The sequence below is a fragment of the Narcine bancroftii genome, chromosome 4, assembly GCF_036971445.1.
Source record: "Narcine bancroftii isolate sNarBan1 chromosome 4, sNarBan1.hap1, whole genome shotgun sequence".
Lineage (NCBI taxonomy): Eukaryota > Metazoa > Chordata > Chondrichthyes > Torpediniformes > Narcinidae > Narcine > Narcine bancroftii.
The window spans coordinates 29,112,356-29,129,973 of NC_091472.1; the positions used below are offsets into that span (position 1 = coordinate 29,112,356).

The window sequence follows — 17,618 nt, forward strand, 5'->3', positions numbered from 1 at the left end:
TTCCCCTCCCATCTAATCCAATTTTTTCTTAATTGACAAAATGGACCCTACTTCTCCCGGAGGCTCATTTCATAGAGCCAGCACTTTCTGAGTGAAGAAGTTCCTCCTCATGTTACTTCTAAACTTTTGTCCCTTAACTCTTAACTCATGACCTTTTGTTTCAATCTCTTCTACCCTCAAGGGAAAAATCCTATCCACATCATCTCTATCTATCCCCCTCATAATCTTAAATACATCTATCAAATCCCCCCTCAACCTTCTACACCCCCAAAGAATAAAGACCTAATCTGCTCAATCTTTTTTTGTAATCTATAAACTGAAGCCTTCTACACCCCCAAAGAATAAAGACCTAATCTGCTCAATCTTTCTTTGTAATCTATATACTGAAGCCTTTTTTGTAAATGATCTCTGCACTCTCTCTACCTTGTTGATACCCTTCTTATAATTCAGTGACCAGAACTGCACACAGTTTTCCAAATTTGGCCTCATCAATGTCTTGAACAGTCTCAACATCACTTCCCAACTCTTGTATTCTATGCTTTGATTTATAAAGGCCAGCATACCAAAAGCCACCTTCATCACCCTATCCACAAGAGATTCTACCTTCAGGGAATGATGCACCATTATTCCCAGATCTTTCTGCTCTACTGTATTCTTCAATGTCCTCCCATTTACTACGTATGTCCTGTTTTGATTAATCCTACCAAACTGAAGCACTTCACACATCTCAGCATTAAATTCCATCTGCCATCTTTCAGCCCACTCTTCTAAGCCGTCCAAATCCCTGTGCAATCTTTGAAAACCTTCTTCATTATCCACAATTCCACCTATTTTGGATTCATCCACATATTTGCTAATTCAATTTACCACCCAGTCATCCAGATCATTAATGTAAATGGCAAACAGCAATGGACCCAATACAGAACCCTGAGCCACACCACTTGTTACTGGCCTCAAGCCTGACAAACAGTTATCCACTACAACTCTCTGGCATCTCCCTTCCAGCCACTATTGAATCCATTTGACTATCTGAAAGTTAATACCTAGTGCTTGAACCTTCCTAGCTAACCTGCCATGCAGAAACTTATTGGAGGCATTACTGAAGTTAATATAGACAATATCCACTGCTTTTCCCTCATCAAAAAAATTCAACATTTGGTCAAACATGATCTTCCATGCACAAACCCGTGTTGTGTATTCCTGATCAGACTCTGTCTCTCCAGATACTTATATATATTATCTCTAAGAATGCTTTCCATTAACTTTCCTACCACAGATGTCAAACTTACAGGCCTATAATTGCTAAGCTTGCTCCTCAAACCCTTTTTAAACAAAGGAACCACATTAGCAATACCCCAATCCTCCGGAACTTTACACATCTCTCATGACATTTCAAAAATTACTGTCAGAGCCGCTACTATTTCCTCACTAACTTCTCTCAAGGTCCTGGGGAAAATTCCATTGGGACCTGGAGAGATCCTCCCTATATGCTTCAAACGCTCTAGTGCTTCCTCTTTCTTAATCACTACAGTTTCTATAATTACCCTCTTTGCTTCCTTTACCTCGCACAATTCAACATCCTTCTCCTTAGTGAATACCAAAGAAAAGAACTTGTTCAAAATCTCCCCCATCTCATTTGGCTCCACACCCAGGTGTCCGCTCTGATTCTCTAAGGGACCAATTTTATCCCTCACTCTCCTTTTGCTATTAACAGATTTATAGAAACCCTTTTGGATTTATTTTCACCCTGCTTGCTAAAGCCACCACATACCTTCTTATAGCTTTTTCTTAATTCTTTCATAAGATTCTTTTTAATCATATGATCAAAAAAGAGCTTGCTACAAGTAGTTAGTAGGAACAACACTTTTGGTCCGTAAGGTAGTGCAGTGGTTAGCGGAACACTGTACAATGTCAGCAAACCAGGTTCGAATCCGTGGCTGTCTTTCATTGTGCCCATGTCTCTGTGGGTTTTCACCATATGCTCTGGTTTCCTCTCGCCTTACAAAGAAGTACAGTTTAGTAGGCTAGAAAGGGGAATAATCATTTTGTATCTCTAAAAGAATGTGACTTCCACATTTTTGCAATGTAAGGAAAGATCAATGCACTGTGGAACAAACCTGTATTGCACATGTTTTCCTTTGATGTGAAGAAGTTGATTCATTGTTGCTGGAATTGCAGTTTCACACTAAGATCTATTAAAGCCTACACAAGCAATGAATCTGTCATGCTCTGCAAAGTGTTTATATGCTAGATCAATAGACGTGGATCTTCCCTCACCATGGAATAAGTAAGTCATCGTGCATGCAGATTCTGTCCAAAGTCTTCACTGAGGGATTTGCCTGATGCTGACCTGTAGATAGAAATGTAGAGTTGAGGTTACACTTAGATCAGTCATGATCTTATTAAATGACGGAATAAGCTTAAAGGACTGAGTGACCTACTCCTGCTTCTAATTCAAATATTTATGTGCTTGACTGGCTTATATTTTGCTCGTGTTCCCATTCAGATTATGACTGTCAGTCTTCTTACAAGGTGTCGCAGTGTCTCTTCTCCATCTAAGCCAAATGATATCCAAAAGGCTTTGCTTCTTCAGTAGATTGTGTTAAGCTTCCTTCTTGAACTGATGCATTCCATAAAGTGAGTGCTGTTGGGCTGGGGAGCTTCCAGAGTGTAGTCCCAGTGACAAGTAAAGATGATATAATACACAGCAGGATGTCCCCATAGTCCTTCTAAAGGCCTCAAGGCCATGAGTTTGCAAGGTGCTGTTGAGGATCCAAATGTTCAGTAAAATACACCAAAGGTTAGAAATAGGAGGATAATGCAGTGGCAAAAGACATGGTGTAGGAGGGAGAGCTTCAATTTTCTGCTTCATTGGATACTCTTCCAGGGAAAGTGGGACCCGTGTTCATGGGATGGTTTGCACCTGTACTGGAAAGGAACTAATTCCATTGGATGTTGCTACATGGACTTTAGTAAGGTCTTTGACAAGGTCTCACATGAGAGGTTAGTCGGAAATATACCATATTCATGGTGAGGTAGTGAACTGGATTTGGCATTGGCTATGTGAGAGTAGCCTGAGAGTGGTAGTGGATGATTGCTCCTCAGATTGGAGGCCTATGTCTCAGAGATCAGTGCTGGGACCATTGTTGTTTGTCACCTGTTTCAATGATCTAGATGATAATGTGATAAATTGGATCAGGAAGTTTGCAGATGACGCTAAGATTGGAGATGTTGTGGACAGTGAGGAAGCTTTCAAACCTTGCAGAAGGATCAGGACCAGTTGGAAAAGTGGGCTGAAAAATGGAAGATGGAATTTAATGCAGACAATTGTGAGGTGTTGTATTTTGGAAGAACAATTCAAGAAGGAACATGCACAGTAAATGATAGGACACTGAGGAGTGTGATAGAACAGATGGAACTGGGATTACAGATACATAATTGCCTCAAAGTGGCAAAGCAGGTGGATAGGGTTGTTAAGAGACCTTCTGGCATATTGCCCTTCATAAATCAAAGTACTGAGTATAGGAGTTGGGATGTTATGGTAAAGTGGTATAAAAATATTAGTGAGGCCAAATTTGGAGTATTGTGCGCAGTTTTGGTCACCTAACTACAGGAAAGATGTCAATATGAATGCAAGAGTGCAGAGAAGATTTACAAGGATGTTGCCCAGACTTCAGGAACTGAGTTACAGGGATAGGTTAAAGAGGTTTGGACTTTTTTTTCCCCTGGAATGCAGATGAATGAGGGGAGATTTGATAGAGGTATTTAAAATTCTGAGGGAGATAGGAAGACTAAATGTAGATAGGTTTTTTTTCCACTGAGGGTAGGTGAGATGCAAACCAATGGACATGGGTTAAGAGTAAAAGGGGAAAAATTTAAGGTGAACAATAGGGGGCGCTTCTTCACACAGAGAGCAGTGGGGGTGAGGAATGAGCTCCCTGCTGCAGTGGTGAATATGGGCTCAATTTTAACATTTTAAAAATGTGGACAGATATCCAGATGGGAGGGTTTGGAGGGGTATGGACTGAGTGAAAGTCAATGGAACTAGGTAGAAAAATAGTTTGGCATAGACTAGAAGGGCAGAAGGGCCTGCTGTAATGTTCTATGATTCTTTGGCTCTAAACTGGAAATACTCAGCAGATCAGACAGCATCTGTGGAAAGAGAAAAAGAGGTAACACCGGATCTTAAAACTTCCTCAACTTGAAACATTGCCTCATTTTCTTTGCCCAAACTGCTATCTGTTTTCACTGTTTTGTTTTCCAGCTTCTGCAGCTTTTTTTGTGTTTTTCATGCTCTAATTACACAATTGTTTTGCATTTTCAATCCGATTTTATAAACCTATTAAGCAGCATACACATTGCATTCAGATGAGTTGCAAATTATAATTGCTAAAAGATTGTGTACTGTCACTGTAAAAATGACAATAACAGAATAGTATTAAAATAGAAGGAAAAGCAAAGCATGGAAATTAGTGGAATAGCTGAATGTCAATGAGCAACCCCGTTGAGTTGACCAGGAGATGCTCAATCTAAAGGTGCCCTTGATATCTTGCAACAACACAATCAATTAATAACCTCATGACCAGAACTATAGAGCAATAAATCTAGTCAGCATGGTACAGCCATGTGGGCTCCTTATGACATCTTTCAGACAAACCTTTTATCCCAGTGGCGAGGCTGATCACAGTAATAGCTGCTCCCCTCCTACCAACACCTTGAGATGAGTCCACTGAGCTGACTCGTCATCCTTGGTAGTCAGAGAACAAGGCCTCCATGACCAGAAGATCTCAGCTGCCAGACTGCCCTAACAGTCTGTAGCGTGAATAAAAGCTCTCACGACTGGAGAGAGAACAAACATTTTTATTAGCTTATAACTATGGGTAGGGTTTCACAGTAGTCTTCAGAAGGGATCTGGGTTTAGGCAGGAAGCCAGGGTTATATGTGAGTAGATGGGGGTGGAGCCAGCCATCACCACAACACACCACCAGTGAATCCCATTTCACTGCATTCACCCCTTCCTGTAGAATTTAGGGTCTGTGAATGAAGACTGAGAACATGAGTTCAGAAAAAAAAGTTAAAAAATATACAGTTATTTACTAATTTACAGATTTAAGCAGTCCGGGGGTCTGGAGATCCTGGGTGAACGAGCTCGCTGGCTTCAAGGTCGTCATTATCAAGCTTGGCCTGTTCCAGTGATTTGGTCAGTTCACCCATGGCTAGCCAGGTCCTTCTTTTCCACCTCAAGCAGTCGCTGGTTCATGTACCTCAAGTGGACCCCCACGATTAGAGGGTCCCAGATCTGTTTTTCCTCATGAATGAGGCCTGTAGCTGTTTCGTACCTCCACTTCTTGGCAAGCATCCACAGATCCAGCAGGTAGTCATCGATGATCTCTCCTGGCCATTGGTGAAGTAGAGCAAGTCAGTGCCTCGCTCGGACCTCGTTTTGTGCCTTCAGGTACCGAGCCTTTAAAGCCTCAATGGCAGCATCATCCCTGATGACTGCATACTCTTTCGTTCCTACCCTCGAAATGAGTGCTGACCTCATGAGTTCACCATTGTGGAAGACATCTCTGGTCGCGTTCAGGTAGGCCTGGAAGTAGTCTAGCCAGTACATGAACTCCTCAGCCGTGTCGGGGGACAGAGCAGCATGCCTGGCTTGAGTAGCGCTTCCATCGTTTAGGGAATAAGCTAAAAAAATTGTAGTGCAAATAAAAGTTCTCACAACTGGAGGGAGAACAAATGCTTTTATTAGCATATAACTATGGATAGGGTTTCACAGTATTCTTCAGAAATATTCTGGGTTTAGGCAGGAAACCAGGGTTATATGTGAGCAGATGGGGGTGGAACCAGACATCCACACAATGCACTACCAGTGAATCCCAGTTCGCTGTAGAGGCAGGACCTCCAATTCTGACAACCTAAGAGCTATTTTATCAGTCATTTAATCTTGATGAGAATAGAGTTTATAGTCAAGGACAAAGTACAATTACATTGAGATTCTTTCTGGGTGCTGCAGCTAAACAGGTACTTAAAGTACACAAAAAAATTGTATAATTGATAATGGATAATAAATATTAAAGGATAGATAAATTTCAGGGCAATGCGGTTAGCACAACCTGTTACAATGCCAGCGATCCAGGTTTGAATCTGCCACTGTAGTTTATATACCCTCCCGATGATCACATAGGTTTCCTCTGGTTGATCCAATTTTCTCCCACGTTCTAAAGACGTGTGATCTTTGAGATTGAGTGATCATGTGGACGTATCTGGGCATGACCTCATGGGTCAGAGGGTCCTGTTAACATGTTAGTCCACATTTAAATTTTAAAATATTCCCAATTGCATTTCGTGTCAAATTTGTCCCCTTGTGTTCTCACTCGTGTGGTGAAGCAGGTAACCAGGTCACAGCAGTTGCCGCATTGCACAGCCTTGGATAAATTAAGATGCTCCCTCCCCTAAAAATTCACCAGCTGGCACAGAAATACATGGTTGTTTTGCTACTTTGATTGAGAGTTGAATGGAGTCAAGGAACTGGAGGGATTGAAGGAGAGAGATTAGATAGACTGGGTTTATTCTCCGAGGAATGTATGAGGTTAGGGAGCGGCATTGCCATTTGTGTCTGAGGTTCAAATTCTCTGGAATAACCCATGTCTTAAACAACTGTAATATGACCTCTCAATTTATATACTCAATAGTTTGAATGATGAAAAGCCTTTTTGACCACTCTAACTACCTATAGCCCCTATAGCCCCTTTCACACTATGTCCCACTAAATTGGCCTTTCAGTGTCCTGCGATAGGAATAGGGGTTTGGCTTTTCACACTTGACTACTCCGAACTGGGACAGTGAATGCTTTCACATTTGCATGGAGTCAACTCCGGGGTTAGGACTGTTCTATCTTCTACCAGTAATATCATGATGGTGGACCTGCCCTAAATCGTGATCGATGATCTTTATTTGAACAAAATTAATCATGCCTAATTATTACATGATAATTATGTCTAGCGCAGTGTGAGCCCTTCAGCCCCTGTTGTTGTGTTGACCTATATAAACCTTGATAAGGGACTGGGAAGGTGCAAGCAATAAATAGCATTAGCGCACAATTTTTAAACAGGGTGGGAAAGTTGGTAACGCTACAGCACAGAATTTATGTATTGTTTGTCTGTATATGTGTTCTATGTCTTGTGTGTGTGCATGTTTTGCGCCAAGGACTGGAGAATGCTGTTTGGTCAGGTTGTGCTTGTGCAGACTTCACTTGCTTATCCTTAATGTTATCCACCAGAGCGTTCTCCTGTTCCATTTTGCTCTCCTGATGTCATTTTTAGCTTACTCCTCAGTTCCCAAAACTCCTCCATGTGTACACTTGGTCCCGCCTGCATATACCTGTGCAATACCTCCTTCTTTCTCCTGACCAGAGCCTAAATTTGGACCATTCACCTCAATTTCTGCATTACGATTCCAGTAACCTAACCACTACATTTCTCTTGGTAGCTCTTCCTTTTGTCTTGGTGCTGAACCATTCCTGTGATCTAGGATGACTCATTTGGCAACCCAGTATTATCTGTGTGCCAATTAAGATTCTTGAAAGATAAAACCTCACACGCTCTATTTACCTGAAGTGAACAAATGGAGTGACTGCTTAAAGACTTGAATGAGTCAACTGTCTACTTAACAAAAACATAAAGAATGAAACAAAAGCTTATGTTCCTTTCTTGTTTGGGTAGGTTGATAAAATGAGACATGTCTTCTGTATAAAAAAGGAATTATTATTGTAAACTATGAACTATTCCAGTCAGGACTCCATTTAGGAATTCAGCTGAGAAGAGAAAGGTTCATTTTGTAAAGTTACAGATCAGAATGAGCAAAGCAGACATCCTAGGACGTGAAGTGTTGTTCACATTGCTCCTTCACTCTGAGTTGGGGATTAAAATCCAGTCTAGATCGCTGAATTGGTAACTGATCAAATGCCGAGAAATCTTGTGGCATTGCAGCACAAGGTATGGGTGTGGGATTAAAATTGCCATAACGCCACGGTGGTTGGGCAGGACATGACAAGACTCCCATCTTATTTTTACATTTGTGATCAGGAGATGTAATGCTGACTCCAGTTTTAAAGGACAGTAGGGTTTAAGTTTAATTTTTTTAAATTTTTTATTTATTTCTGATTTAGACATACAGCATGGTAATAAGCCCTTCCAGCCCAGGAGCCTGTGCTGCCCCAATTAACCTTCAACCCTCTTAAGTTTGGTAGACACAGGAAGGGAATACAACCTCCTACAGACAGTGTGGGATTCGAATCAGGGTCGCTGGCACTGTAATGGTGTCGCACTAACCGCTGTGCTAACCATGCCACTCTTTATATCTTATAATGTATAATAAAAGTAAATAATAAAACATTATTTAAAAAAAACTACATTGGAATAGCACATGTATGAATTATGTGATCACACAATTCATCTGTTTCATGCATGTTCCGGGTAGAGCTGCATAGCAACTGTGAGTTATTGGCTCTTGATTGTATCGCCAGGCAAAAATCAGGGCAAGCTCCGTGAATGCTGTTGGTTTGATAGAGGAATTAGGGGATATGGGGAGAAGTGGAGTTAGGTCATAAATTAGATCAGCCATGATCTTATTCAATGGCGGAGCAGGCTCGATGGGCCATTTTTGGCCTACTGTTCCTACTTCCTATGTTCCTATGTTCCTATGGACATACCCCTCCATAAATCTTCGTCCGCGAAGCCAAGCCAAAGAAAGAAAAAGAAAGAATGGTGAGAACACTGAGGTGCTCTGAAACACAAAAGTCTGCAGACACTGTGATTGTGGTCAAGGCACAAGAATGGTGGAGGAACTCGTAGCGTCCATCGGGTATGGTAAAGAGGTCAGGGATTAGCCGACCAGTAAGGTGGAATATGACGGACAGAGATGGTAGATTGGTTGATGTCAGGCAAAGGGAGAAAGAGGCAAGAGAAACCAAGGAATCATAAGGGGTGGAGTGGGTGATTAGAAGACAAAGGTTGTCAGTGATGAAATCTGATAAGAAGAGAAGGTGACAACAGAGGTGTAAAGAGGGACCAAATGGAATCAAATGAGGTGGGGGTGGGTTTGGAGGATGGGGAGTGGGTTTGGAGGGTGGGGAGTGGTGAGGATGATGAAAGCACAAAAATGCTGAAGAATTTAGCAGGTTACATGGTATCCATAGGAGGTGAAAATCTATAATTTGGTGAGTGCATGGCCATAGAGCATGAGACCAACAGGGAGTGCTGAGGAGGAGCAGAGAGAGAGAGACTTTTACAGACACCCTTCAAGTGGGGTAGGCATCCCTCCGGTGGTTTAGCAATGGAGCCACCAAAAGGAGTGAAGCATGAAAGTCTGCAAATGTTGTGATTGTAGTGCTGGAGAGTACCCATCAGATCACGCAGTGTCCTTAGAAGGTAAAGATGGATGCTGTATGACTTGTTGAGCTCCTCCAGCATTTCTGTGTTTTTACTACAAACACAGTGTCTGCAGACTTTCGAGGGGAGAATGATGATGCCTTGGATGGAGGCAGTAGAACTCAACAAAATTTGGAGAGACATATATAGAGTAGGTAATGCGAAACCTTTCGGAGATTAACCAACAAAGGTGCCTGTGACTGAATGGCAAAGGCTTAAGGTATGGTGTTGGAAACACAGAGGTGATTCAAGGAACAACATATCTTCAGGCAGAGGCTGGTTGATGAACACACAGCGTGAGAAGGTAGTGGGTACTACATTTAAGTGTTTAGCTCATCCTAGAAGACAGTATGCCAAGTGTTGGCAAGTAGGATTTGTATTGATCAATACTGGGTGATCAGTGTAGACTGAAATGTCTCTTTCTAATCAGTGGGACTTGATGGCTCTTTGCAGACACCTACGTGCATGTAGCTATTTGAAAATCAGTATCATACATTGGTTAAACAATAACACTGGACAACAATTTTTTGCCAAAAGGTTTGTTTCCTGAAAAAAAATGGGGTTTATGGTAGACAACCTTAAGCTGAACACAGAGATAATATCCAATTTGCTGTATCACATAGGAAGTTGGAAAAACATTAACTTTTATTGAATTTGACATATTTAATCGCATAATGATCCCTGCACTTTGCATTAGCTCAACTGATCTAAAATTCTTGTGATGCTGATATTTATTTGTACTCAGCATCTGATGCCTCTCATGTCAGTGTCCAACAATAGTCAGCCAATTGCCCTGATACCACTTTTCCATGTCCTGGTGAAACCTTTCACCATGTTCATCACTGGCAGTGGGGAAGAAGTCCAAGTGTGAATGCAGTAAATAAATTTTCAATGACATGTTTCACTTCGTGGTTTTAATATGCTTAAAGTATGTTGTGAATCAGTTGGATGTAGCTTGGTGCTCTGTAGTTGCCAAGAAAATTTTGATCTGTATGGTTGAGCTGCTTTTATAGCCTGTCAACATGTATCCTGACTAAGCATGCCTAGACCTAAGATAACATTTGCATAACATCTGGACTGACCAAAACATTGGGCAATATTTGAGTCCACACAAAATATGACAAGAAATCACAAAAATAAGTAAAATCTATGAAAAGACAGTACAGGATAGGAAAGTTTTAAGGCGATTTTCATTGATAATATCCATAAAATACACCTAAAAGTGTTCAGGATGCAAAATCTTTATTGTTCAGTGTAATTAAAGTTACATTCTCAATTTATTGAAATCAACATGAATTAATAACTGGTGGTAATCAGATCACATTAATGTAAAAAGGCACAAGACCGTAAGATTTGTACATGGCAGAGAGCTCAGGAACCCAGCGCTATCAAATATTGTTAAACTGAGTGGAAATCAAGTAAGAAAGACACAACATTCCAGTCGCTCTGAGTTTCTAGGTTTTAGTGAAGGAAAATGGGCCAGGTTCTACCTTGTGATCACTCTTGGCCTACCAGCCTGCACTTATGGAGCAGATATTCAATAAGTGTCCCCATGTTACTGCCTTGGTTTAATAACCTACAAACATTTACTGCGAATGCATGTGGATGGATAATCATGCTTTGATTGACAGGATGTTGGCATTTTGTCAGAAATTTAGAAGCCCTTATACCTGAATGTTCTCTGAGGCATTGAAAATAGTCTCTCTATGACATACTAATAAAAATAGATGCTGCCTTGCGCAATGATGCATTCATTAAAATACAGAAGATATGGATATTTTCTCTGGGGGAAATGTAACTCATTGTATTTGCAAAATCCATTAAAGATGTATAAAAATTCCAGAGAACAGGAAAGTATGGAATTACCTATAGAATCATGGTGTCTGCTTCAACATTCAACAAAGTTATGGCTGATTTGATCACGCCCTCCTTTCTACTTTCCTGGTCCGTTCCTTGTCATTCAAGACCTCCTTAATTTGCAACTGTGTAAATTGAGTAATTTGCAATTGCTTCAGTTTCAGACCTATGATTATCTGAGACGTGGATGAAAATGTGCTACAATTTGACAAGGACATCATGCTTATTATGGTGGGCAAGTGGAGCATTCTGCACAGTAACCCAGAGCAACTTTTACTAAGGAGTGAAACTCTGCCAAGCTGTGCTCCACAAGCATCAGACATTTTAACCTCACGTAGGATGGCCCTCTTATTCCAGCACCAGTGACCCGGGTTCGAATCAGTCACTGCCAGTAAGTAGTTAGTACCTTCTCCCCATGTCTGCATGGGTTTGCTCCGGTTTTACCCCATAATAAAATGCATGGAGGTTGTCTGGTAATAGGGGTATTTGGGGGGCTTGTGGTCTGGAAGTGTCTGTCACTGTGATGTATTTCTAAATGTAATTTGTACTGTGTGTGCAGACTTGGTATTTTTCTTTCGTTTTCTCATGTAGTCAGTTTGATGGCTTGGATCATTGCTTATCTTTTGCAGATCACAGCGCACCTTTCACAAAGCCAGTTTGAGCCCAAAAGATTTTCAAATGTTTGCTTTGGAATTGCATGCAGAATTCATAGAGTAATAAAGCCAAAGGAAGGATCTTGCACTGCTGGCAATTTTCAGAATATCTGCTCTTGAAAACAGCATTAACGCTATTAGTAACTATTATTACTGAATAAATTCAAGGGCTTTAATGGTTTTAGCACAGATATGAACTGTATGAACAGATGAACTGTGAGTCAAGAAAGTTCTTTTGTAAAACCCTGTCTTGCATACAGCTGGTGGTGGTGGCAGTTACAATTGCAACTTTGAAAAGGTATATGAATTGGACAGGTTTAGAGAGTTAGAGAAAAGTCAAGTAACATAAACTTCAGTTGACAGTTTAGTTAGAAAGGCTAAGGGGCTTTGTTCCATGCTGTAAAACTCTAAACTTTTCAATGCAAAGGCCCCCAGGAGCTGGCCTGTCCGGCTTGAGCAGAGCTCCACTATTTTAAATGAGATCTGTTTTGAAGTGTTTGTATGTGACCTACACTAAAAACAAACCTGTCCCAATTTATCGCCCAAAATCATATACAATACAAACACAGCATAATCTGTCACAGAAGCGAGTCCCATAAAACAACACCCCTATCAAATAAACATTGAAAAGAGTAAAATATTGGATCAGGATGTGGAAAATATTATTAGACCTTCAAACTCAAATTGGAGTTCTCCTTGCGTTCTGGTACCTAAAATGAATGGAACTGTTAGATTCTGTGCAGATTACAGAAGGTTAATGCAGTGACCAAAACAGATGCTTATTCCAATCCTAGAATTGATCATTGTATTGATAAAATTGGGAAATCTAAATTTCTTACCAAAGTGGATCTGCTGAGGGTTACTGGTGCGTGCCACTAACCGAAAGAGGAAGGGATATTTCCACATTTGTGATATCATCAGGCTTGTATGAATATAATGTGCTACCTTTTGGCATGAAAGATGCCTCAGCAATGTTCCAAAGTGTGATAAATTCAGTAATCCAAGGTTTAAAACATAGATATTTATATTGATGACTTGGTCACAAAAAGTTACACATGGGAAGAACATCTGGTGGAATTGGAGAAATTGTTTGTAAGATTATCCGGAACAAACTTGACTCTCAATTTAGCTAAGAGTGAATTTGGACATATTACTGTAACATACTTAGTACATGTGGTTGGTCAGGGCAAAGTTGCGCCTATTCAAGCATAAGTGCAGGTGATTTCTGAACTCCCTATTCCCAATGGCAACAAAGCAATGAGGTTTTTAGGAATGACAGGTTATTATAGGAAGATTTTCAATGATTTTGCAAAAAAAAATACTCTTCCTTTAACCAATCTTCTGAAGAAAGGGGAGAAATTTGTGTGGACAAAATCTTGTCAGAGCTTTAGAAAATTTAAGAGGTTGTGTCATAACCCTGTTTTAAAATCTCCTGATTTGGACCAGCCATTTTCTTTAGCCATGGATGTGAGTGAAGGAGCTGCAGGAGCAGTGTTATTCCAAAAGAATGATTGTGATGGTATTGTTCATCCAGTGGTTTGCTTTTCCAATAAATTCAATGAACATCAAAAAGTTTATTCTACCATAGAGAAAGAACTATTGTCCCTTGAACTGGGTTTGCGGCACTTCGATGTTCATATCTGCACAGCTCAGGGACCATAATCACTTGGGGTTCTTAAGTAAGATGAGAAACAAAAATCAAAGATTATTAAACAGGAGTTAATTCTGCAAGAATTGAATTTAATGATAATTTACATTAAAGGCAAAGATAACGTAATTGCTGATTGCCTTTCCAAATGTTAAATTTGCAATGTTTTGCAGCAAAAATAATTTTATTAGTTGTATTGGCTTCTATTTGTCTTTATTAATAATGAAGGTATTATTTAATGTTGTAAATTGTAGTAAAAAAATTTTGTTCTTAAAGCTCTTTGTTGGGGGGACGTATTATGAGCTTCCGTTTTAGCAAAATGGGATTATCACGAAGGGATAATTCAATATGTTGGCTAACCTGAGGGAAGGTTTGTCACAGTCTTTTCCAGAAATTGATACATTTGCAAAGACACTGATTTTGCAAGGGAGAACCATGCTGACTGCTCTTGTGACCACCCATTTTTTGTTGAATACAGAGTAAAGCATGCTCTGTGCATGACTGGACGATTTTGGTGGATTGTCCTGTGCCAGGAGGGTCTTTTTGGGAAACCAAGTCCTTCATGGTGGAGGTCGCTTGGAGAGACTACATCATTTTAAGCGTGACTGGCAGTAAAGTTACTTGGAGAGAATGGTGCCAGGGTCTTGGAAGTTTCGCGGAGGCCACCCAGTTCGAGACTTGCCTACAAAAGGACCAGGAGTGTTATGTCCACAGCTCCTGTTGATGGACATTTCTTCAAAGACAACGCAAGGAAAATTCATGAGTCTGTAGCAGCGACAACTCCAGTCTCCCCATCAGCTCATCATTAAATCTGGGCATCAAATTTCAAAGGCCTGTGCTTCAACACTGAATTTGAAAGAGTGAACTTTGGTATCTCTCTCACTCACTCACACACATGCACATACACTCAAGTTCCCCCCCCACCCCCCCCCCACACACACACACACAACACAAACTCAAGTCCCTCCCCACACACACACACACACACACACACACACACACACACATACACACACGCACACACAAACTCAAGTCACCCCCACACACACACACACACACAAACTGAAGTCACCCCCCCCACACACACACACACACACACACGCGCAAACTGAAGTCCCCCCCACATACACACACACACACACACACACACACATACACACACGCACACACAAACTCAAGTAACCCACACACACACACCCACACACACACACAAACTGAACTCCCCTCCACACACACACACACACACACGCACACTGAACTCCCCTCCACACACACACACACAAACTGAACTCCCGTCCCCACACACACACACACACACACACACACACACACACACACACACACACACACACACACACACACACACTCACACACACGCAAACTGAACTCCCCTCCACACACACACACACACACACACACACACACACACAATGTTAAGGATAGTTAAAGAGTTAAGACAATAGCTTCAGAGTAAGAAATAAAACTAGTTTAAAATTAAACACTGTCTGGTTCATTGTTTATTGTTGCTCGTTACACTCGGTTCTGAACACACTGAAGCAGAGACTTACACCGTCCTCTCACACAAATCAACATCACATGGGGAAGGGGACAGTTAGCTGCACAACTCCAAAGATCCAGGTTCAATTCTGCCCTCCGGTGACGTCCACATGGAGTTTGCATCTTCGCCCTCTGACCCTATTGGGTTTCTTCTGGTTGCTGTTTCCTGCCACATACCAAAAATGCAGGAGTTGGTAAGTTTGGCTGTGATCAGGGCTGGGCTATAAACTAACAATCGACTGGGCTGTCTTCACAACTAATCAAGCTGCAATAATGCTGCAGCTTATATGCTCCCAACACTAATTACTCCCAACATTGTGTTTTCTCTCTCAGCTGGAGCGATGGTTAAAATTGTTTCTTCATTTCTCAATGACTGAATGGCAGTGAATCAGAACAATGCAACTTGAGTCTGTTCGAAAAGCCATCTTCTTTCTCCCTTTCTGTTGAAAGGAACAGAGCAGCAGATAGCAAAGTTCACTTTAAAATCTTCTTACCTTCTCTGCACCCATGTTGATATTTATTCAATTTAATGTTGACTGAGAGATACAGCACAGTAACAGGCCATTGAGGCCCAGGAGCCTGACCCACCCGATTACACCAATGTGGTCAAGCGACCAGCCAAACCCTGTACATCTTTGGAATGTGGGGGGAAATGGGAATACCTAGAAGATGCCCACTCTGGCATTTGGTGATTGCATGGAGATTGCCTGATTTGAACCCGTGCTGCTGGCGCTGTAATAGCCTTGCACTAACTGCTTACGACTCCCCGAATTTCTATAATTTGTCAAATCTATTTGACCTGTATCGGCAGACATTAACGTGGACATCTCAAAGTCTGGGAAGGGTAACGTTTTATGAATTTTTTCAGGATCTTCTTGGCTCAGTGCATTGTTTAAATGTGAAGAAATATTGGCTGCATTCCTCTAATTACTTACCTTAGGTTGCTCTCGGTGTTGGGTACCTTCAATAAAATAGAAAACAACAACATATGAACGCCACTCAGTTGCAAACCTAAAGCTAGTTCTGGAGTGTCAAAGAACAAAAAAATGCGATTGAATTTTGGAAAAAGGACATTCAGTGGTCACTTCCCTTGCTTCTTGCACTAATTTGCTTTTAGATGTATTTGTGGTCATTCAAAACCGATGCTGTCAAGCCCATGCAAGGTATAAATCATTTTTAAACATTTCAGCCAATAAAAAAATCAGTTTTGCTAATGTTAAAATCCAGATTGTTAATGTCTTCAAGTAACACATTCACCTGTCTGCTATTTTGCTAAAGGCAATAAAACGATGCTTTTGGGAATAGAATATAAAAGCCTTGTGTTTAAAATTCAAATAGTATCTGCTTTGTTAGTCCAGTTATGGTGACAACCTAAATCAAATGATGCACTCCCTTGATATTTTCCAGCTTCTGTGAAGAGTATCACACCAGGCAGCTCAGTGTATAATGAATGGTCCAGTATCTGGTTCCGTTGCTGAAGATTAATAGAGCAAGACTCGTCAATCAAATTGCTGGTAAGTTTCTTGTTAAATCTCTCATTGTTTCCACACTTCAGAGGCAGCTAAGAAAATAAATGTTGTCGGTCAGGGGACATTATTACCTGACTTGTATTGTTCGGATGTCGATCAGAGTGAAAATTCAGCCCAAACAAATGGGCAAGAGGACCATCTCCAGTCATTGTATCTAAATTTCCATCGGGGTGTCAAAATGAGTATGCAATCCTTGCTTGTTTTTTTCCCACGCAACTGGTTAGGTTGAAATGACGTGGCCTTCGTTAATGGAACGATGTCGAGCAGTTATGTTCTTAAATGCTTTGCCTGAAAGAGTAGCAGAAGTAGTTTCTCAGTAAATCATAACAGAATTGGATAAATACTGGAAAGGACCTATTTCCAGGATATAAAGAATGAGTTGAAAATAATTAGTTGGCATTTTCAAATACCAAGCAAAGGGGCAACACTGTGTGTTTTCCCCAACTCTTCAACTGATTCAATGTAATTTTATTACATAATAACATCTCTTAATTTGCAGGTGGGAATTGTGGCAGTGGATTTGGCCAACCTAAGGTTGACAGCATGAGACACAAATGTTGTTTATTCCTGGACCTGATTTTTTTTTTTTACCCAACCCTCCTTCCCAATACAGGGATAATAGTTGGTCGATAGATGGGAGTGGGTCATCTTATGGTTTACCTCCCAGGCTGAACCCTAAAGGAGCAGAACGCAGATGGGTCGGGCAAATCTGGTTACATCGGTTCCTTCCTGACATTTTCTTTCCCAGTTCAACCAGCAAAACATCCTACTTTGCCCCAGTCAACCTGAGTAAGCAAATGTTCAAGGAAAATAACAAAATAATAAGGTTTCTTTCAATTGCCCTACAAATTCCGCCCCCCCCCCCCCCCCCAAGGATTGTACATAACCTGAGAAATTGATTTTTAATGGCTGGAGACTGTAGCACAATCCTGGAGGTTTGTCA

General features: G+C 41.0%; 1 protein-coding gene across 2 annotated transcripts in view; it reads left to right on the forward strand.

Annotated features, from left to right (window-relative positions):
• The window catches only part of LOC138760419 (muscarinic acetylcholine receptor M3-like), a 260,751-nt gene that overhangs the window by 123,379 nt on the left and 119,754 nt on the right, over positions 1-17,618 (forward strand). For both annotated transcript variants that reach the window (XM_069930995.1, XM_069930994.1), the window contains exons 3-4: positions 11,447-11,679; positions 16,554-16,660. The gene's annotated coding sequence lies outside the window, so the exon portion shown is untranslated. The remainder of the gene's footprint in view (positions 1-11,446; positions 11,680-16,553; positions 16,661-17,618) is intronic.